This window comes from Gigantopelta aegis, chromosome 11 (genome assembly GCF_016097555.1).
Source record: "Gigantopelta aegis isolate Gae_Host chromosome 11, Gae_host_genome, whole genome shotgun sequence".
NCBI classification, from domain to species: domain Eukaryota; kingdom Metazoa; phylum Mollusca; class Gastropoda; order Neomphalida; family Peltospiridae; genus Gigantopelta; species Gigantopelta aegis.
This window is the reverse complement of record NC_054709.1, coordinates 1474465-1498722: the sequence shown is the minus strand read 5'-3', so window position 1 is coordinate 1498722 and position 24258 is coordinate 1474465. Positions and strand designations below refer to the sequence as shown.

General features: G+C 41.4%; 1 protein-coding gene across 2 annotated transcripts in view; it reads right to left on the bottom strand.

Annotated features, from left to right (window-relative positions):
- LOC121385012 (sialin-like) overlaps positions 1–21205 on the bottom strand; it is a 57967-nt gene extending 36762 nt beyond the window's left edge. The window contains exon 1 of one of the 2 annotated variants that reach the window (XM_041515540.1): positions 20909–21205. The gene's annotated coding sequence lies outside the window, so the exon portion shown is untranslated. The remainder of the gene's footprint in view (positions 1–20908) is intronic. The other variant, XM_041515543.1, reaches the window with a different exon arrangement.
- Positions 21206–24258: the final 3053 nt, after the last annotated feature.

Sequence of the window (24258 nt, the reverse complement as noted above, 5' to 3'; positions counted from 1 at the left end):
TTTAAGGTTGGTAGGTACTGTGGTCGCATCCCGGCACTGGCACCCACCCATAGCGATTATAACGACGCAGTGGGTAGATATAAGACTACTACACCCTCTTCTCTCTCACTAACCACTAACACACTGACTACTAACACACTGTCTTGGACAGACAGTCCAAATAACTGAGGCGTTTGTCCAGTAGAGCGTGTTTGAACCTTAATTGGATATAACAGGAAACTAAGTATAAATGAGTGAATAAAAAGGTTTTGTTCAATTTGTAGAGCTGAGACTGGTCTACAAATTTAATTCAATGCATTTATCGTCCGTGTGTCTATATGTCATCAGTGTGCCTATATGTCATCAGTGTGCCTATATGTCGTCCGTGTGTCTATATGTCGTCAGTGTGCCTATATGTCATCAGTGTGCCTATATGTCATCAGTGTGCCTATATGTCGTCCGTGTACCTATATGTAGTCAGTGTGTCTATATGTCATCAGTGTGCCTATATGTCGTCCGTGTGCCTATATGTAGTCAGTGTGCCTATATGTCGTCCGTGTGTCTATATGTCATCAGTGTGCCTATATGTCGTCCGTGTGTCTATATGTCATCAGTGTGCCTATATGTCGTCCGTGTGCCTATATGTAGTCAGTGTGCCTATATGTCGTCCGTGTGCCTATATGTAGTCAGTGTGTCTATATGTCATCAGTGTGCCTATATATCGTCCGTGTGCCTATATGTAGTCAGTGTGCCTATATGTAGTCAGTGTGTCTATATCGCCAGTGTGCCTATGTCGTCAGTGTACCTATATGTCGTCAGTGTGTCTATATGTCGCCAGTGTGTCTGTATGTCGCCAGTGTGTCTGTATGTCGCCAGTGTGTCTGTATGCAGTCAGTGTGCCTATATGTCACCAGTGTGTCTATATGTAGTCAGTGTGCCTATATGTAGTCAGTGTGCCTATATGTAGTCAGTGTGCCTATATGTAGTCAGTGTGCCTATATGTCGTGAGTGTGCCTATATGTAGTGAGTGTGCCTATATGTCGTCAGTGTGCCTATATGTAGTCAGTGTGCCGTCATTGTGCCCATACGTAATGCCGCCCTTCTTACCCCCCTCCTCCCCCCCCCCCCTCTCTCTCTCTCTCTCTCTCTCTCTCTCTCATATTAGACACTAAATAGCAATAGTTTAAATTGGTAAACAAATATGTAACTTGTGTCTCTAGACATGCTGGTTTCAGTGAATACATCACTTGACTCGAGAGATAATTAGCGCGACTGCACTTCAGTCACTTGTGTGTGATCGATAAGATGTAACGACAGGTCGGAGCACGACGTCTGGAGGCCCAGTTACTGGAAAATCACAGAACTGTCGGAAAACAGCACTGCGACACAAACGAGTATTTCAGTAACTCTAAACAGATATATTTCAGTGATTGTAACCAGGTATATTTCAGTGACTAACCAGGTATATTTCAGTGACTTTAAACAGGTATATTGCACTGACTCTAAGCAGGATCTCATGTAGGTGTCGATGATCTCCAGTCTTCATTGAGCAGGATCTCATGTAGGTGTCGATGATCTCCTCTTAGTCTTCATTGAGCAGGATCTTATGTAGGTATTGATGATCTCCAGTCTTCATTGAGCAAGATCTCATGTAGGTGTCGATCTCTGCATAGTCTTCATTGAGCAGAATCTCATGTAGGTGTCGATGATCTCCAGAGTCTTCATTGAGCAGGATCTCATGTAGGTGTCGATGATCTCCACAGTCTTCATTGAGCAGGATCCCGTGTAGGTGTCGATGATCTCCACAGTCTTCATTGAGCAGGATCCCATGTAGGTGTCGATGATCTCCACAGTCTTCATTGAGCAGGATCTCATGTAGATGTCGATGATCTCCGCATAGTGTTCATTGAGCTGGATCCCATGTAGGTGTCGATGATCTCCAGTCTTCATTGAGCAGGATCTCATGTAGGTGTCGATGATCTCCACAGTCTTCACTGAGCAGGATCTCATGTAGGTGTCGATGATCTCCGCATAGTCTTCATTGAGCAGGATCCCATGTAGGTGTCGATGATCTCCACAGTCTTCATTGAGCTGGATCTCATGTAGGTGTCGACAATCTCCGCATAGTCTTCACTGAGCAGGATCTCACGTAGGTGTCGATGATCTTTGCATAGTCTTCACTGAGCTGGATCTCACGTAGGTGTCGATGATCTCTGCATAGTCTTCATTGAGCAGGATCTCATGTAGGTGTCGATGATCTCCATATATTCTTCATTGAGCAGGATCTCATGTAGGTGTCAATGATCTCCGCATAGTCTTCATTGAGCAAGATCCCATGTAGGTGCCGATCATCTCCACAGTCTTCATTGAGCAGGATCTCATGTAGGTGTCGACGATCGCCGCATAGTCTTCATTGAGCAGGATCCCATGTAGGTGTCGATGATCTCCACAGTCTTCATTAAGTAGGATCTCATGTAGGTGTCGATGATCTTCACAGTCTTCATTTAGCAGGATCTCATGTAGGTATCTATGATCTCTGCATAATCTTCATTGAGCAGGATCTCACGTAGGTGTCGATGATCTCTGCATAGTCTTCACTGAGCAGGATCTCACGTAGGTGTCGATGATCTCTGCATAGTCTTCACTGAGCAGGATCTCACGTAAGTGTCGATGATATCTGCATAGTCTTCATTGAGCAGGATCTCATGTAGGTGTCGATGATCTCCACATAGTCTTCATTGAGCAGGATCTCATGTAGGTGTCGATGATCTCCACATTGTCTTCATTAAACAGGATCTCATGTAGGTGTCAATGATCTCCACATAGTCTTCATTGAGCAGGATCTCATGTAGGTGTCGATGATCTCCAGTATTCATTGGGCAGGATCCCATGTAGGTGTCGATGATATTCACAGTCTTCATTGAGCAGGATATCATGTAGGTGTCGATGATCTGAGTTCACCATAAATCATGATAAATATTATTTTTAACTTTCAAGATATCTCTCTAAAAGTTTACCATGCATTGCAAATTCTTTAGTTAACTAATTATGACGTAAGCGAAGTTTAAATAGTTTTGATGTAGGACAGTGGTGGAAATCAAAGACGCCAACTTAATAGAATCAATGCAACATTATATCAAAAGCATTTGAGGGAACTTTATCCTAATATACCAGTAATAAACAACCGACTGGGTTTTTACTGTAAATAATTCTCTTCTTTAATACTATCAGTTGTCAATTTTCTCATCTAAAGCCACGGAACTAACCAATCACGTAAATTCAAAGAAATTAAAATATCATTATGACCTAATTTGTGGTCAGAGGCGTAGCGTCGTCAATTCGTGGGAGTTCCAGTATGGACCTAGCGCACCCCTTTGTCTACATTTGCACAAGACACCTATATGAATAACCTAAAATTACACTGTAAAGATTGGTTTAGCCTCAGCGGGTCCACCACCACCACCACCACCCAACAACCACCACCACCCAACCAACACCACCCATCAACCCCCTCCCCACACACACACCACCATCACCACCACAGCCCACGCCTACGGGAATACCTGGTGATCATGGGTGCTCTCTTTTGTATACATATTTTATGACTGAATTTTTACAGAGGGAAAAATACTAATCCCCATTTCGTTTGTTAAGACAAATTGAAATATGTTTGGTTAAATTCTTTATTGAATTAACTGGACAATTATGATGTTTGATAAGCTAGGCGGGTCAAAACGAAGTGCCTTGCCGTCAATTACTCCTACTCTGAATAGTGATTTCCCTTACTCTGAACTGATTGCTCCTACTCTGAACAGTGATTTCTCCTACTATGAACAGTGATTGCTCCTACTCTGAACAGTGATTGCTCCTACTCTGAACAGTGATTTCTCCTACTCTGAACATATTTCTCCTACTCTGAACAGTTGTGACGGAACATGCTCTTAATTTTGTTTTCGCCTGTGGCGATATTAATTGTGTTAGAGGGCCGTGTGCAGTTTCATTGCACTTAAGCCCCGATGGGCAACTTGTTACGTAATACCTTTGCGCGACGGTCGTCTAATACACACCCAGCCACGTGCGGAGGCCATGTGGCGAGTAGTTATGTAATACCTCCGCGAGTGCGGTTTTTACAACCGTGATTTGGCGACGATGGCGTCAGCCAGTCTGACGATCAGAGAAAAATATACCGACTCTGGGAGAGGTGGAATATCAGATGATAGGTGAGGTACCGCGTTGTACCCCCAGGCGATATTCGCTGTCTCTGAGACTTTTGAATAAATAGCTAGGGTTTAGAGATATCTAGGAGGACCATAGGAAGGTATCCCGGGGGAACGTTGTCCGTTTGGACTTTGGTAAATATATTATTTCTGCTCTGTTGTATAACCTTGATGTGATTGATGTGACTTTAAATATTTTAATACTGTATTATACCAATATTCTTTAGACAGTGTCTTCGGTCATCTGACGAAGTAAATCGTAGTCTTACTGTTCTATATTTATACGAGTATTTGGTAATATAAAGCTTAGCCAGTCATCCTAGAGGACCTAGGTAAACTGTAGGTTATTGTCTTTATTGTGATAGGTACCAGTATTAATTCTGTTATTGAATGTGTAGTTAGGGTTAATTAAAAATTAACCAGTTAGGAATAGTGTTGTAATTCCTTTATTAATTAAGTTCTCCTGGCAGCGTTTCTCAATTATCACACGTTATTGAACGAGTAGTAAGGGTTAATTAAAAATTAACCAGTTAGGAATAGTGTTGTAATTCCTTTATTAATTAAGTTCCCCTAGAAGCGTTTCTCAATTATCACACGTGTGGGTGTTGTGTCACGGTGAAGTGATTAGCATATTGTGTAAACTAGACACCTAGAGATTAACTAATTAAGTGATCAGTTCTGGGTTGTTATTATTGTTGTTATTAATTAACTACTGCAGCTGTACATCTGTCAGCGTAGGTTAATACAGATTCCAAAGTGTATTGTGTTTTTGTTGTGTTTTCTAGTGAACTAAACGTGCTATATTACATATACTTTATATAAGATCGTATCTCTGATCATACCTAGAGACGAGCCACAGCGGAAATACTGCCTGTTACAGAGAGATCTAATAGATATACAGTTAGGAGAGATATTTGGACAATCGTGTTTTATTCAGTTACGGGTATTATAGAATCCCCGTGACAACAGTGATTTCTCCTACTCTAAACAGTGAGTTCTTCTACTCTGTGATTTCCTATACTCTAAACAGAGATTTCCTGGCATGTAAACAAGAACCAGTGTGTTCTGTTTGTTATATATATTTAATATCCCACGACCCTGGTATGCTCAGTGCTACTGTGAACCGCGATTCCTGGCTTGGGAAACAAGACACGGGGCGCCGCCATTGTGATATATATTCAATATTCCATAACCCGGATCAGGCCGGGCTACGTTGTACTTTTACATTATTTAGGCAGGCGACACATCGATTTTTATTCGCACATGTCAGCGAATCTATTTTACCTAAACACGACCGGTCTAGTTCAGATTAAGTGGATTAGGTTGTCAACGTAATCGATAGAATATAGGCCTACTGCATCCTGGAGTTGGGGGAGGGGGGGGGGGGGGGGGGGCGTGGCTATGAGGAAGAACTGCATTCTGGTGCTGGAGTGGAGGCGTAGCACTAAGGTAGAGTTTGACGAAAGTGCTAATGTTGGAGGGGGGGGGGGGGGACGTAGCTCTGAGGTAGGGTTTGACGGAAGTGCTAGTGTCGGGGGAGGGGGCGTAGCTCTGAGGTAAAGTTTGACGGAAGTGCTGAGGTAGGGGGCGTAGCTCTGAGGTAGAACTGGATCTTGGTGCTGGAGTGGAGGCGTAGCACTAAGGTAAAGTTTGACGAAAGTGCTAATGTTGGAGGGGAGGGGGTGGGGGGACGTAGCTCTGAGGTAGGGTTTGACGGAAGTGTTAGTGTCGGGGGAGGGGGCGTAGCTCTTAGGTAAAGTTTGACGGAAGTGCTGAGGTAGGGGGCGTAGCTCTGAGGTAGAACTGGATCTTGGTGCTGGGGTAGGAGGCGTAGCTCTGAGGTAAAGTTTGACGAAAGTGCTAATGTTGGAGGGGGAGGGGGTGGGGGGGACGTAGCTCTAAGGTAGGGTTTGACGGAAGTGCTAGTGTCGGGGGAGGGGGCGTAGCTCTGAGGTAAAGTTTGACGGAAGTGCTGAGGTAGGGGGCGTAGCTCTGAGGTAGAAATGGATCTTGGTGCTGGGGTAGAAGGCGTAGCTCTGAGGTAGACCTGTATCCAGTTACTGGGATAGTGGGCGTATCTCTGTATTATATATTATGTACATGTAATTGTACTTGCGTATCTGTATTTAGTTAAATAACCAACACTAGGCCTATATATCATGTATTTGAGCTTATTCGAGTTATTCTATACTTTAAAAAAACTTCTCAAAATTTGATATAATCAAAATAATAATAAACATTACAGAAATATGTCTTGACATCTATCTTTCTTTTAGACTTGTATAATGTGTACATGAGACCCATATAGTATGTACTCCAGAGTGCATATAAAGACAACTAGAGAGACTATCCCCAGACCCCCTAGCATTGTCACCCCTACCAAATTATTTTACCAACCCTCAGAACTCAAATCCTGAGGGACACATCGCCCAAGTATTCCAGATATAATTAATAGTCACAATTATTTTACAAATGACCAATAAAAATAAAGTGTCTTGCTCTAATTGGCGTACTTGTACTACTTGTGAAAAGTATCGTGAATAAATCGAACCGTGGACCAAATACCGAAAAAACAACAACACCGAACCGTCCCATCCCTAATTCTGGTGCTGGGGTAGGGGATGTATCTCTGAGGTAGAACTGTATCCTTGTACTGGGATAGGGGTGTATCTCTGAGGTAGAACTGTATCCTTGTACTGGGATAGGGGTGTATCTCTGAGGTAGAACTGTATCCTGGTGTTGGGGTAGGGGGTGTATCTTTGAGGTAGAACTGTATCCTTGTACTGGGGTAGGGGGCGTATCTCCGAGGTAGAACTGTATCCTGGTGTTGGGGTAGGGGTGTATCTTAGAACTGTATTCTTGTACTGGGGTAGGGGGTGTATCTCTGAGGTAGAACTGTATCATGGTGCTGGGGTAGGGGGCGTATCTCTGAGGTAGAACTGTATCATGGTGCTGGGGTAGGGGCGTATCTCTGAGGTAGAACTGTATCATGGTGCTGGGGTAGGGGTGTATCTCTGAGGTAGAACTGTATCCTGGTGTTGGGGTAGGGGTGTATCTTAGAACTGTATTCTTGTACTGGGGTAGGGGGTGTATCTCTGAGGTAGAACTGTATCATGGTGCTGGGGTAGGGGGCGTATCTCTGAGGTAGAACTGTATCATGGTGCTGAGATAGGGGGCGTATCTCTGAGGTAGAACTGTATCATGGTGCTGGGGTAGGGGGGTGTATCTCTGAGGTAGAACTGTATCCTTGTACTGGGGTAGGGGGTGTATCTCTGAGGTAGAACTGTATCCTTGTACTGGGATAGGGGGTGTATCTCTAAGGTAGAACTATCCTGGTACTGGGGTAGGGGGTGTATCTCTGAAGTAGAACTGTATCCTTGTACTGGGATAGGGGGTGTATCTCTGTGGTAGAACTATCCTGATGCTGGGGTAGTGGGCATTTCTCTTAGGTAGACCTGTATCCTGGTGCTGGGGTAAGGAGTGTATCTGAGGTAGAACTGTATCATGGTGCTGGGGTAGGGGCGTATCTCTGAGGTAGAACTGTATCATGGTGCTGAGGTAGGGGGCGTATCTCTGAGGTAGAACTGTATCATGGTGCTGGGGTAGGGGGCGTATCTCTGAGGTAGAACTGTATCATGGTGCTGGGGTAGGGGGTGTATCTCTGAGGAAGAACTGTATCATGGTGCTGGGGTAGGGGGCGTATCTCTGAGGTAGAACTGTATCATGGTGCTGGGGTAGGGGGGTGTATCTCTGAGGTAATAACTGTATCCTTGTACTGGGGTAGGGGGTGTATCTCTGAGGTAGAACTGTATCCTTGTACTGGGATAGGGGGTGTATCTCTAAGGTAGAACTATCCTGGTACTGGGGTAGGGGGTGTATCTCTGAGGTAGAACTGTATCCTTGTACTGGGATAGGGGGTGTATCTCTGAGGTAGAACTATCCTGGTACTGGGGTAGGGGGTGTATCTCTGAAGTAGAACTATCCTGGTGCTGGGGTAGTGGGTATTTCTCTGAGGTAGACTGTATCCTGGTGCTGGGGTAAGGAGTGTATCTGAGGTAGAACTGTATCCTTGTGCTGGGGTAGGGGGCGTTTCTACGAGGTAGAACTGTATCCATGTGCTGGGGTAGGGGACGTTTCTCTGAGGTAGAACTGTATCCTGGTACTGGGGTAGGGGGCGTTTCTCTGAGGTAGAACTGTATCCTGGTGCTGGGGTAGGGGGCGTTTCTCTAAGGTAGAGCTGTATTCTGGTGCTGGGGTAGGGGGCGTTTCTCTGAGATACAACTGTATCCTGGTGCTGGTGTAGGGCGTGTATCTCTCAGGTAGAACTGTATTCTGGTGCTGGGGTAGGGGGATGGATGGATGGATGGATGGATAGGTATGGATGGTTAAAACAGAAAAATATTTTTTTAAATGCACTTTTCCCTAGACAGTTAAAATGAAACATTCACTGTGAGAGAGAAAGATGGATGGATGGATGGATGGATGGATGGATAGATGCGTATGAATAGATGGATGGATGGATGGGTATTGTTAAATGTATGGATGGATGGATGTGTATGTTTAGAATGATTGATTGATGGATGGATGGATGGATGGATGGATGGATGTGTATGGGTAAATGGATGGATGGATGGATGGGTAAATTGATGGATGGATGGATGATGGATGGATGGGTGGGTGGATGGATGGATGGATGGATGGATGGATGGGTAAATGGATGGATGGATGGGTAAATGGATGGATGAAAGAATGGATGGATGGATGGATGTGTATGAGTAGATTGACTGACTGATTGATGGATGGATGTATGGATGGATGGGTGGATGGATGGATGGATGTGTGAATGGATGGATGTGTATGTGTAGACTGGTTGATGGATGGGTGGGTGGATGGATGGATGAGCAAGTGAGGATGCTCGGAGGCTAGAGGTAAAGTAGTATTAATGATACATCTGCATAAGTAGTTGTTTCGGCAATACATCTCAAACGGAAATCCTGAAAAGTGCGGTACACTGGAGACTGATGGTTGGTGTAACTTGCTACGTGACACATGTCTAGTTAGCAGTTTTATCAAAGACCACCAGGTCAGGGAGGCCAAGCTCGATAGCTTGATTAGCATTTTTCAGTGCTGTGTTCCGTGATATACAAACCACACGAACCCTATTCAGGATGAAACCCCCGCCCCGGACACCGGGACAGCTGATCGCATGATGTATGTGCCCGTTATATACAAGCGCGAAATCAAGTTAAAATCAAACTTTCACGTTGAGAACTTACGAGCAGCAGTAAAATACAGAAATAAAGAAAGAAAGAAACAGAGACAGACAGGTAGTATATATATATAGACAGATAAATAGCTAGACAGATAGACAAATAGATAGATAGCTAGATAGATAGAATCAGGGGCGGCGCAGACGTTTTTGAGGGTTATATTTGTTGTATCTGTGAAAATGTCCTTCACAGGTCAGTTTGAAAGGAGAGTCTGGCAACCTCGAGCCGTACCACTATTTTTGTTTACACTGAGCCGCCCCTGTAGATAGATATATATAGAGATACGAATAGGAGAATACAATGTGCCTGTACATATCAACGAGCTACGTCTGTATGGAATTTAAAAGTGCTTAAAACTCCCGAAAAACATAACATGATTGTTTTTAAATGCACTTTTCCCACGACAGTTAAAATGAAACATTCACGGAAAGAGAGAGAGAGAGAGAGAGAGAGAGAGAGAGAGAGAGAGAGAGAGAGAGAGAGAGAGAGAGAGAGAGAGAGAGAGAGAGAGAGAGAGAGAGAGCGATGGATGGATCGAGGTGTATGGGTAGATGGATGGGTGGATAGGTGGATGGATGGATGGATCGATGTGCATGGGTAGATGGATGGATGGATGGATGGATGGATGTCTTAAAATGTCTTGCGGAAATAAAACATTATTGGACAATAAACACTGTGACATGACATTGGTAGAAATGGTAGTATGAAAGTAAGGTCCACCCAGCCGGATGTTATTTGGTATTGTGCTACCTCTACAACAACAGATACGGAAGCTACTGTCCACAATATCCGTTCTCGCTTCATACCGGTAACGGCACTCGCACATCCGAGGACATGCGGGTACTACCATACACCAAAGGCGGGACAAATGTGTCAAACGATTCATCGGTGCAGTTTAGACCTCGGAGTTGGGGGGGGGGGGGGGGGGGGGGGGGGGGGGGGTATAGAGGGGGAGAGACAGAGACTGACAGACAGATTGTATAGATAGAGAGACAGACAGATGGTACGTATTGTCGCCATATACAGCCGTAAGTGTGTTTTATATGCCACTGTACTTTTAGTCTCACCCACAGACCTAACACGTATGGCGGTTAGTATGCGCACTGCCTATGCGTATACATCACAAGGCCGTGATACGTGTTGTAGTGATTGCCCAATGATTGGCAGTCAAGAAGAAAAAACCCACAAATCCGCTGAGGAGGATCGATCTCAGTACGTATCACATCTCGGGCAAGATCTCTGTTATATGCACCCAGGTGACAAAACAGCCCGAGTACTCTGCCGTCCAAGACGGACATTTGGACTGTTATGATCGCTCTCTGCAGCCATGCTCTCCCGGGAATATTTTAAAATTGGATTGCTTAAAACGTGTTAAGTCTTCCAATTTTAAAATATTCCCGGGAGAGCATGCCCTCCTAGACGTTCCTTCCTTCTGACAATGCATCGTTAAATAAAAATTTCCTCCTTCCTTCCTTCGGACAACCGGCCTCGGTGGCGTCGTGGCAGGCCATCGGTCTACAGGCTGGTAAGTACTGGGTTCGGATCCCAGTCGAGGCATGGGATTTTTAATCCAGATACCGACTCCAAACCCTGAGTGAGTGCTCCGCAAGGCTCAGTGGGTAGATGTAAACCACTTGCACCGACCAGTGATCCATAACTGGTTCAACAAAGGCCATGGTTTGTGCTATCCTGCCTGTGGGAAGCGCAAATAAAAGATCCCTTGCTGCCAATCGGAAGAGTAGCCCATGTAGTGGCGACAGCAGGTTTCCTCTCAAAATCTGTGTGGTCCTTAACCATATGTCTGACGCCATATAACCCTAAATAAAATGTGTTGAGTGCGTCGTTAAATAAAACACTTCTTTTTCCTTCGGACAAAGCAGTTCGTGTCTTGCGGGGCGAGACGTTGCCCAGTGGTAAAGCGGTCGCTTGGTGCGTGGTCGGTCTAGGGTCCATCCCGTCGGTGGATCAATTGGGCTATTTCTCGTTCCAGCCAGTGCACCACGACTGGTATATCATAGGCCATGGTATGTGATATCATGTCTGTGGGATGGTGCATATAAAAGATCCCTTGTTACTAATGGAAACATGTAGCGGGTTTCCTCTCTATGACTGTGTGAAAATGACCATATGTGTGACATCCAATAGCTGATAATTAATAAATCAATGTACTCTAGTGGCAGTGTTCGAGATTAAAATTTCGGGCAGTATCTCAGTTGGATACTAACATTTCAAAATCTGGTATCCCACCTGAGAATTTAGTATTATATGGTATCCCGGTGGGATACTGGGTTCTTGAAGTCTGGTATCCAAAATTAAATTCTGGTATCCCCGGGATATCGGGATACCGTTAATCTCGAACACTGCAGTGCTGTCGTTAAACAAAACAAAATCTCTTGCTTACTAACGACCACTGTCTCCCCCCCCCCCCCCCCCCCACACACTCCCCCACCCTCATCCCACACATACACTTTAAAAAACCTCTCCGACGGGTTTGTGCAGTGTGTATTAGCGGTTAATAAGTGAAATATTTGATCAATATACAGGTAATCAGCGTCCAACATAATACGATTACTGTTGTATTGGAGCGGAAATCTTTGCCTACCGCGTGGTACATATTATTATATTATCATTATATTATTATTATTCTACTACAGTACCTTATTATCTCCTGTAAAGACCGTCTTGTCACTAAAATATTTTATTGTATTCCTCATATGCCGTTGTATAACGGCCTGAGTGTAATAAATTTCTGGGGCTTGTAACTCGAAGCAGTCGGAAAGGTCTACTAAACTTACGGTAGTCGGAAAGCAATACCAAAGAGTTAGGTGTGTAACACGAACCACTCTTAATTTTACTACTCACCTAGGACAGGCGTACATTTTCAGACGTTTAGTTCTACCCAAGACCAGTCGTAGCATGGACGTAACATTAGTTTGTATTAAGGAAATGTTTTATTTAACGACGCACTCAACACATTTTATTTACGGTTATATGGCGTCAGACATATGGTTAAGGACCACACAGATATTGAGAGGAAACCCGCTGTCGCCACTTCATGGGCTACTCTTTTTGATTAGCAGCAAGGGATCTTTTATATGCACCATCACACAGACAGGATAGTACATACCACGGCCTTTGTTACACCAGTTGTGGAGGACTGGATGGAACGAGAAATAGCCCAATGGGTCCACCGACGAGGATCAATCCTAGACCGACCGCGCATCCAAGCGAACGCTTTACCACTGGGCTATGCCCCCCCCCCCCCCCCCCCCCCCCCCCGGGGCAATGGTTGTCACGGGAAAAGATCGAAATAGCTAAAGTAATAATACAGAGTATGTTCTTATAGGTTTGATTTTGTTCCTAGTGACTTTATGAACATAATAGACCGAGTATGCTTGAATTTGATGGTACATGTATATAGCCGTCCCCCCACCCCGCCACCAAACCCGGCTCCGACGGCCCTGCTACATGAAGAAACCTGACAGCACCCACTTCCAATAATATTCCGGTTAAATACGTAGGTACTGTGCTGACGGGTTGTGCGTACGCCCAGCATTATCTCGTAAAACACACTGTGACACACCAAATAGTAACTATGTACACCCATCATTATCTCGTAAAACACCCACCAAATAGTAACTATGTACATCCATCATTATCTCGTAAAACACACTGTGACACACCAAATAGGTATTCTACGTACGCCCAGCGTTATCTCGTAAAACACACACCAAATAATAACTATGTACACCCATCATTATCTCGTAAAACACACAGTGACACACCAAATAGGTATTTTACGTACGTTCAGCATTATCTCGTAAAACACACACCAAATAGTTACTCTACCTTCATCCATCCTTATCTCGTAAAACACACACCAAATGATAACTATGTACACCCATCATTATCTCGTAAAACACACACCAAACAGTAACTATGTACACCCATCATTATCTCGTAAAACACACTGTGACACACCAAATTGGTATTCTACGTACGCCCAGCGTTATCTCGTAAAACACACACCAAATAATAACTATGTACACCCATCATTATCTCGTAAAACACACTGTGACACACCAAATAGGTATTCTACGTACGTCCAGCATTATCTCGTAAAACACACACCAAATAGTTACTCTACCTTCACCCATCCTTATCTCGTAAAACACACACCAAATAGTAACTATGTACACCCATCATTATCTCGTAAAACACACACCAAATAGTAACTATGTACACCCATCATTATCTCGTAAAACACACTGTGACACACCAAATAGGTATTCTACGTACGCCCAACATTATCTCGTAAAACACACCAAATAGTTCCTCTACCTTCACCTATCCTTATCTCGTAAAACACACACCAAATAGTAACTATGTACACCCATCATTATCTCGTAAAACACACACCAAATAGTAACTACGCATACCCATTATTATCTCGTAAAACACACACCAAATAGTTACTGTAAGTACTACCACATACTACTAGTATTGAGAACAGTCATAAAGTGTTCGATTAATGTGGGGTCGGTCTAGGATCAATCCCCGTCGATGGACCCATTGGCCCACAACTGATGTAATAAAGGTCGTGGTATGTACTATCCTGCATATGGGATGCTGATTATAAAAGATTCCTTACTGCATGGCGGGGTCGAGAGAGAGAGAGAGAGAGAGAGAGAGAGAGAGAGAGAGAGAGAGAGAGAGAGAGAGAGAGAGAGAGAGAGAGAGACGAAGACGGGAACGCTAACGTATACGTACACACTTACATCGCTCGCGTAATCCGGTTCAACATTAATTTGTCAATATACTAGTTTTTACACAGTTTATGTTTAGGCCAAGTAAAAAAAAATTGTTTGGTTCCTGTTACATGCCAAAAACAAATAGGGTAGGTAGGTAGGGAAAACGTTTGTTCCCCCCCCCCCCCCCCCCCCCCCCCCCCCATTTTCGAGCTAATATTTCCTGAATAGTATAGCAGATTAATATATTAAAAGCTCTTTCTTTGTGTTACAGTGCAACTGACAATACATACTCTAATGAGAATCATTAATTATTTTCTATAAAAAAAAGCCATGTCGTAACCTAGTCAAACCACAATCGGTATTAATGTAAACACCACCCAAGTCTAATACTACACGGTAAGGTTATAAACTACGATAACACTAAAATAACACTATAATTTGTTCATTGGAAAAAAGTTTTAATATCAAAGGTCTGATCCACAACATGGTTACACCCCCTGACAACTACAGCAACAACACTGATCTTCCCGGCCTATTTCATTGCCAGTATTGCAGTAACAAAATGTACATCATGAACACAACGAAGATGTCAATAAAAAATTAACAAAATAAGTTAACAAAAAGATCTCCATACTAACTATCCTCATAGCAGAGATATCAAAAGAAAACAAACTATTTTCAGGAAAAACAGTTTCCCTTTTGGTCGTCCATAAGGACACTGCACAGTATCTTTGCACTGTTGACAAAGAGGTAAAAACAGGTTTGTATTTTTGCTTTTAAAGGTCTGATCCACAACATGGTTACACCCCCTCACAACTACAGCACTGCAGACGCTATTAAATGTGAAAAGAGTTGTCATTTCTTAAGGTTTTGGGTACTACCAGTTCATTTCAAATGCCATGGATATCATATTTAATAATAAATACAGGGGTTATTTGTCAAACAAATGCAAAATATTGATAGAGTTGATGTCTAAATATTTAATTTAAGTAATCTTTTCAGCATAATCGGCTATTTTTCATGTTTACTCTTTATGTTTAACATTGAATCGTAACTCGGTATTTCTAGAAGTTCGATTACGTTTTAGGGAATTCCCCTACCAAAATAGACTGGACATTTGTATCATTCTGCTTTTTAACAGTAAACTAGCGTAACATTTTGAAGATTGGATTCACAAGTTCCGAGTAGTTCCGAATGAGTACGAGAACACGTCCGAGAGCATGTGGTGTCAATGGCGTCTTCCATTTACAGAGTAGAATGTCAAAAATGTGCTCATTCAAATCAAATAATATAACACATGTATTTAAATCAATTTCAAATGAAACGACATTCAAGGAATCGGAACACCTCGTCACATTCCGCTACGCTTATATTTCGTGGAAATGTACGAGGAGTTCCGAATGGCTCTCGGAAGCTTTTCATTTGGAACTCTTCGGAAGTAAAATTGCGCGAAGTGTTCCGGGTCTTCTGGTAACGAGATCTTGGACTGACAGATCTCGTGGCATCTCTCTGCAGTTGTTTTTAGAGTCGACGAAAATTAGGATTGATATTAATGGATTATTAAATAAAACAGGTGGGAAAAAAAGGGTGGGGAAAAGGTTAAAAAAAGTTTAGGGTCGGCACCAAAAATTTAGGGACGGTCGGGTAACCGGAACCAAACAATTTTTTTTACTACGCCTTAGACAAAATGCGGTCAAAATCTATTAAAGGTAGAAGAATAAATCATCGTAGGTGTTAACAATGTGGTTCGGACTTTAAATCACAATATATGGGTGCGCAACATGTTGCGGCAACATATCGTTTATGGACATACGGATGCGCAATTAATTATTGTCAAAAACACACATTTGTATGTATACGTTTTCGCTTCTACGAATATCGTCAACGTCCCTAACTGCGTTATGCTTCCAACTCCGTTCGGTGTTTAGTCGTCTGCTTGTCGTCCATTTTTGAGGTTTGTCTTCACAGTTCTAGAACATTTTCATTAATAATAAAGTTAATACAAGTAAGTATATAAATACCAAACTTTACAAACCCCTAAAACCATTAGTTTTACTAAGTCGTTTTTTTTTTTTTTTTTTATATATTCTTTAAAATTATTGATGTCAGGTCCACTTAAGTGGTAGAAATGGACTTAAAATGGAGGAAGACGAATCAACATTCGGTGCGTGTAACATGACCTCACACGTGCCAGGATAACAAGGCAAATCATTTAATTATTATTTTAAATAGTATGGTCTAATTATGAAATTAGATTTTATTAACATTCTTTAAATTATGTAATGTGTTTTGCTTTTATATTAGATTTTATATGAATGATACTTCGTATTTTATGTTTGAAATGCCTCATAGGCCTATGTAGGCTGGGTGACAATACGTAATTGTATATAGTATGGATACTGTATCTGCACTGTCATGTGACACTCTAATAAACAAAATAAACAAACAACAAAAAAATATTATTTTTAAATTCCCTATTGTTAGAATTTGTTTTCAATTATTATATTTGATCTGCAAAAGGTATGCTACATCTGTGTGCCTCTACTGTAGAGAATAGTATTCATAATCCATTCATAACAATTGTAAATAATTTTGAGTATAAATTGAGTTAATTAACAATCAGTTCATTATATATATATATATACACACACACACACACACACACACACACACACACACACACACACACACACACACACAAACCAATCAATGGTAAGAACGTAATGCCAATCATTCATGTCACCTTAGTCTGCGCGGCACAAAAGTCTGCGCATGTTAATGACGTTACATTACGTCTCGAAACAAGTCAATCTAATTAAAATTAGCTCCACTATTACATGTGGATCTAACAGCAGCCAGTTGGAGCTCATGTCCACCAATCAAAACTTTACTTGCAGAATCCTGCCAGTGATTTGAAAATAATTTGAAAATATTCCGAATTATCCTGAGGGTATACGACATATTTCATGTGAATTACGAATGCCTTATTTAGACCAGTAGAACTAATTTTAATCGGATTGCTAACAACACTGCGTAGTCTCCAATGTCCAGGTAACATTTCGTCTGTAAATAATAATTTAAACATTGACCAATCACACTTCGCCTTTTATAACGTTATTTGGGAGCATACAAATTCTAAAAATATCGGGCGAGTCTATTTTAGTGGCCGCAGTACAACGAACCATACCAATACGTACGGGATGGGTTATCAGTCTTCAATTTTACATTAAAAATTATTTATTTATTTATATATAAAAAAAAAACTAAATCAGTCTTCAGTTTTACATTACAAATTATTTATCTTATAAAATAAAACATGTTTTAAAGCATTCGTAATTCACACAAAACATGTCGTATACCCTCAGGATAATTCGGAATGTTTTCAAATTATTTTTAAATCACTGGCATGATTCTGCAAGTAAGGTTTTGATTGGTGGACATGAGCTACAACTGGCTGCTGTTAGATCCACATGTAATAGTGGAGCTAATTTTAATTAGATTGGAAACAAGTGTCGGGGTATGTTTGTAAACAAACAAACAACGTTAATTTAATTCACAAAACTGTTGTTAAAACAACACATCTTGATTGTAAATATATGTATAAAACGGGGTCGATAACACTTTTATTGAAGAAAAAAAAAAACCTTAATTAATGCACTAAAAGTATACTTTTGCTAGCCTCAAACAACGTGTTTTTCTATCACCTGTCAACACGTGTCTGTCAACGTTGTAATGATCAACATCATGGGCGTCATTTGGTGGGGGACAGGGGGGACATGTCCCCCCCCCCCCACTTTTAGCAGTGGGGGGAACAGAATATCTGATGTCCCCCCCCACTTTACTCTAAATAATGTTCTCAGACAGCCACAATGACCTTCATTTTTCAAAATTTTCAGGGGGGGGAGATGCCCCCAGACCCCCCTAGAGTCGCTTCACGCTTAAGGCGCTCGCGATTAGTCGCACGAAATATTGTTAGAACCCAATTGTCCCCCCCCCCCCCCACTTTTTCCTTGCAAATGACGCCCATGATCCAAGCCCGTAGCCAGGGGGGGTTGGTAGGGTTCGAACGAACCCCCCCTTTTTCTGAAGTGCCCTTTCAAACTAGGCTAGAGCCCCCCCCCCCCCCCGAGTCATGCCCTGCCACTCTGAAACATGCTGAAACCGACAATGTGCTCGCAAGTGCCCTTTTAATACCAAAAAGAACCCCCCTTCAAAAATCCTGACTACGGGCTTGTGATCAACATTGCATATCAACTTACATAAATTTACATAGAAGCTTCAATACATACCTTATTGTAATATATGAATCCATAAATGAAATGAATGTCTTATGTTATCTGTTGACGTAAACATCCAAGCATACTTTGAATTTCCCTCCGAGTGACACAATGCAAAATGGCTGCACACAGACTGAAGATTGCAGTTACAGCATGACCTATTTTAGCTATACTCTGTTTCAAAATTATCATTGATAGTCCTATATGTCTAACGAACACTATCTGTGCTCATTTACAGTTAATAACAGACAATTTTTGTTGAATAATGATCAAATATTTTTACATTGGCTTTTTTTTATATTGTCATTTTGTGTTGTCCAAACTAAGGAGCATGGAACACCATTTATATTTATCTCATTTGCACAATCTAAATGTTTCTGAAACAGACTATAACAGGAAGTGTTTGTGTAGTAAATAAACATTTTAAAATAGTGCATAAATATAGGCATCCCCTTGTATCCAAAACGATTTGCATTTCCGGTGATTCGGCGCAGTAGATGTAGATCGTTGACCCCGCTATTTATAAACCGCCCATGACGTCACTTTTAGCCCATACACGCTACACTATTGTCCCAGAATTATTTTAGTGCTTTTTTGTTTTGTCTTGTTAAAAATATTACTATGAAAATGAACGATCACATATGATCCATCTCATGATTAGTTTCGGAATCGTTTTCTTGAGTGGCACAGCACTGCAGATGCATACATGTTCATTGTCATGCATGGCTAAGATGCCTACATGGATTTTATTTTTTTCGGGTAGATTGTGCACACACGTGGATATTATTTCGCTTTTATTTTTTTATAACAATGTGACAGTTGTGAACTGGAATGACTGTCAATTAAGGTGTAAAATTTTCGTTTTGTTTGTATTTGCCTGTGTTTTCTTTTTCGGTTTAAATAAAAAAAATAACCGAACAAAAATAATTACATTTATACTGTTTACTATAAAAAATTTTAATGCGGGAAAGGTGTTTTTAGACTGGTTTTAACATTCTTAATATCAATAAGGATGACCTACTTCGTGTTTATAAACACGAAAACAGGTCAATGATTTATTTTGAAATTATTATATAATTATTGATAATTCTAAAAAAAAAATGTAATTGCACCCGTAACAATAAATATGTTGATACTTGATTAACCATTGAAAAAGGAATTGAACTTTAATTCGTTAAAAACTCCGACAACATGACAACTTCCTAAGCATACTCAAGCAAAATACCAAGTTTGCCGAATCACCGGACGCGCCGATACACCGGACACGGTTGTATGGCTATTATATTTTGTCGATCGAGAAAAAGAGAGGAAACCCGTTGCCTCCACAGGCTACTGTCAATTATACAGCAACGAGTCTTTGGTGTGCACTAAGCTATAGATAGCACAGTACACACCACATCCTTTGATTTATTGCATACCTATTCAATCTTACTATAGTGATAAAGACATTTTCAAACTTTATTTTGTACCACACACGTGCTATCTGGAAAGAACTTGTAAATGGGGAATTCCCTTTTTAAATTTATTGAAGCTAGCCCCTTTTTGTTAATGACGTCATGTATGATTTGCAAATTACGTCACATCGTATTTGAAACATTAATACACAAGATTGCCGCTGAGTATGATTCTTAACGTTAAGTAAATCCATGAAAGGAGGATTGATTAATAGATTTAAGAAAGTGTAGTTATGACATTAAATTAAAAACTATTTTTGTAAAAAGTAAAAGATATATAATAAATACTGAACTTCATAAACGTTCACGTTGTTTTCACTTCCTATTTATTACACTCGTTTATTTTGAGCAAGAACGCGGTTTCGTGGTAGGCCTATAGATGTATTCTTGCACAAAATAAACTCGTGCAATAAATAGGAAACGAAAACAACGTGCGTGTCACTAATGGTGGTCGATCCTGCGACGTATCACATCTCAAGTGAGCACTCTACCACTGAGCTGCGTTCAGTTTGTGAGACGAAAAATAATAGCTTCTGTGTTCGTTGTCGTATGGTAAAGGATAAATCATTGATAAACACCCATTGGTTTCTGTTTTTAATAGCTATTCAATTACAAAAGCAGTATTAGCACTCCGTGTATTTTCCAATCTAGTTCAATCTACTTTGATGTGCTCGCCGAAGCGTGTCGTGTATAACACTAGTATAGTAGCCTGGTACCGGCTGCGTTCAGTATTGTAAATCAACGGCTATCCTATTTTTGTAAGTCGGTCGGCCAGTATAATAATTTTAACTCGGTAAATACAGTTACCTATATATCGCTAATGAAGGAGGCTGGAACTCATTCTATTTGACCTCTAATGAGATAACGAAAGAAGAGAAATCTATGCAAAAAATTGAAAAATAAGCACAAAATATATCTATTCTATGAATAGATAGGCTACAACAAATCGATATTACCTACCTGTTATGTCGTCATAGAGATACAATTTCCACAAAGCAGTGTCCAATAAAACCAGTTTGTTGAAGAAATAAATGTTATATTTTAAACAGAAACAATTTTAACGAAATATTCGCTGTAACTACCATCAACTTTCCCAAATCGATCGTGAAAATAATATCCACTTGTGTCTGTGGTGTGAGTTCCCCCAGTGTACTGAATCCCGCCTCGTATAGCCAGCCTCAGCACCCAGTGAAAGCCGGCATCGAACTCGGCGTTTATAACACAGAGATCACTCGGCCGTAAGACGATCTATGTTCAAGGTCGTTTCAAGGACGTAGTCGGGAATTCCTTCACGAAAAGGTTTTTATTATTCTAAATATAGTCTAATTTTACGTCATCCGGACTTCCCTCGATCAGAAAACCGGTGTTTAGTAGGGCCAGTGATTCACTGGCAGTCGACGTTCGTCGTGTGGCCAGCGTGAATTCTGCACGTAGTGCGCGCATGCTACGATGTGGAAATTTTAAGGATAGGTTCTTTCATTCTTGCAATGTCATGTCATGTCATAGGGTTTTACGTGCACATTCAGAACAAGCTGTTGTCGCTCACGCCTGTCGTGGGCACAAGAGCCGGCCTTGGCCGGCTTCTCCGTCCATGACAGGAAAGGTGGGGGGGGGGGGGGGGACCGCCTGCACTGGCAGGTGCAAGGGAGCACCAGCAGCCCGATCAAATCGGTAGCAGGCGGGTGGGGGTGGTGGTGGTGCTATGGAATTTGAATGGAGCAGTTAAATGCCAAAGAGAAAAGGGTGCGCAATTTTGATTGAGGGAATTTGGCGCAATTTTGAACGGTCGGTCGAAAGGTAAATGGCCAAGCTAATATAGGTTTTGATATTAGTGAATCATTCTTGCAATGGGTAGGGTCATACTTTTATAATACACTGTACTTGTTGATCTGACGTCTGGTATTGTCGTAGCCGGTCGATCAACCACTGAACACGTGCTTACGAACGATTCAGAAAGCGGTCTGTCATGGTACGGTGCACATTGTTATACGCACGCACGAACACGCTCTTACACACACACACACACATACATATAGTAAAACTCGTCAAGACCGGACCCTCTCTAAACCGGAATTCTCTCAAAACCGGCCGTTTTCCACGTTTCCGTGATTTACGCATGTTTTAACACTAAAGTTTACCTCGGTAAACTGGAAACCTCTCCTAACTGAACATCGGACGAATAATTCAGTCCCAAACTCCTTATACAAATTGGAGCTTACCTCAGAAAACCGAACGATCAGACAGTTGTCAATCATTAAGGTGCCACTAATTGTTTGTTTATTGTCTCATCGCCGTCTTCGGCAGGATTACCTGACTGCGAACATAGTGCAGTTCTGTAATGGACGGAATAGTGAGCAAACACTTGCGTTCACGATAAGCATGTGCTACAACAGCTTGTTCTGAACGTGCACGTAAAACCCTAAGATAGACAAGTTAGGGCAATATGCACATGCTCAGGTTAACCATTAAATGTGTAATTACCGTTACATATGGGTACTGTTGGCAAATGACAAACTAAGCAAACAATGATGTTATGTTATAGGGATTAACGTGCACATTCAGAGCAAGCTGTTTTAGCGCACGCTTGCCATGGGCACAGGGCTCCTCCGTCCAGGACAGGAAAGGTAGGGGTGAGTGGAGAAGGGACTGTCTGCACTGACAGGTGCAACAGAGCACCAGCAGCCCGACCGGTGTCGGTAAACAAAGATAGCAGCGAGGCAGCTTATATATATATATATATATATATATATATATATATATATATATATATATATATATATATATATATATATATATATTTCTTACTTATTTTCGTACTTATATTCAATTAAGGTTCAAGCACGCTGTTCTGGGCACACACATCTCAGCTATATGGGCTGTCCATGCCAGTGGGTTAGTTGTTAGTGGTTAGTGAAAGAGAAGAGGGTGCAGTGGTCTTACACCTACTCATTGAGTCGTTAAAACTCTCTCTGGGTGGGAGTCGGTACCGGGATGCGAACCCTGTACCTACCAGCAATATGTCGGATGGCTTAATAACGGAACCACCTAGACTTTGATACCCTTCGCAAACATGTTTATAGTTTGCTTCAAGGATCGATAAAACAACAATGAATTTAATCCACTGTTTTCTTATTGTTTGAATTTGACTTTGTTTTAACCGTTTATTTAGAAAACTAAAGAGTATGCAAAAAGTTGGCTTTGTGGGGTCGAAAAGATGTCAGTAGCGTTTCATTGCAATATCGATTTTCGAAATGCAACGTCCAGCTAAGGTCGGCGTACACGATGATAAGATCATTAAACGTTTTAAAAGTATATAAGCAAACGTTAAAATATTCTAAAGCTTCTTTGTTGGATTATTATCTGTTGGATACATCGTCAATACATAATCTGAATATGAATATGTACCACCGCAAACACATGACAGAGCACATCACAAGCTTTTGTATCAATGCAAACCCCAGAAAACCGAACACCTCTAAAACCGAGAGAAATACATGGTCCCATGGATGTCCTGTTTAGAGAGGTTTCACTATGTGTGTGTGTGTGTGTGTGTGTGTGTGTGTGTGTGTCTATCTATATATATATATATATATATATATATATATATATATATTACCCATATGGTCTTCAATAAACGGATACATAAATTTCGTATTTTCCTACGTTATCTTTATAGCATTGAACACTGTTATTCCACACTACTGACGTCACGAATCGATATAGAAGCTGCAAGCTAGCGTCAGTCGCGGTTTCTAATATTGACACCATTCAAAGTCACTAATTAACATCGCTGAATAATATGAACATCTATTTTGAAGCAATTACATTCATATTTAACGTTTGTTATAAATCATAGTTTGTGGATAATAAATAAATTATAACATTCGCAGAAGTGCTATACGAAATTTATGTGTGTGTAGTTTTGAATATCCGTGGGTCTAATAATTCACTGTAGAACCCATGGCCAGACAATAAAGAAAGCTTTAAAACAGTCACCTTAAAGTGTGGCCTTTCAAATTCTTTATTTCCACAATCATTATGAATATTAAAACTGGCCTCGGTAGTCTTGTGGTTAAGCTATCGGATATAAAGCTGGTAGGTTCCAGGTTCGCAGCTCGGTACCACTCCCACCCAGAGTGAGTTTAACGACTGAATGGGTAGGTGTAAGACCACTACACAGACCTCTCTCTCACTAACCACTAACCCAATTGGATATAAGCACGAAAATAAGTTGAAATGAATTAATGAATGGACATTAAATTGCCCCCTCTCAACCTTTGATCTTTCCCCGATTTTTATTTTTTTTATTT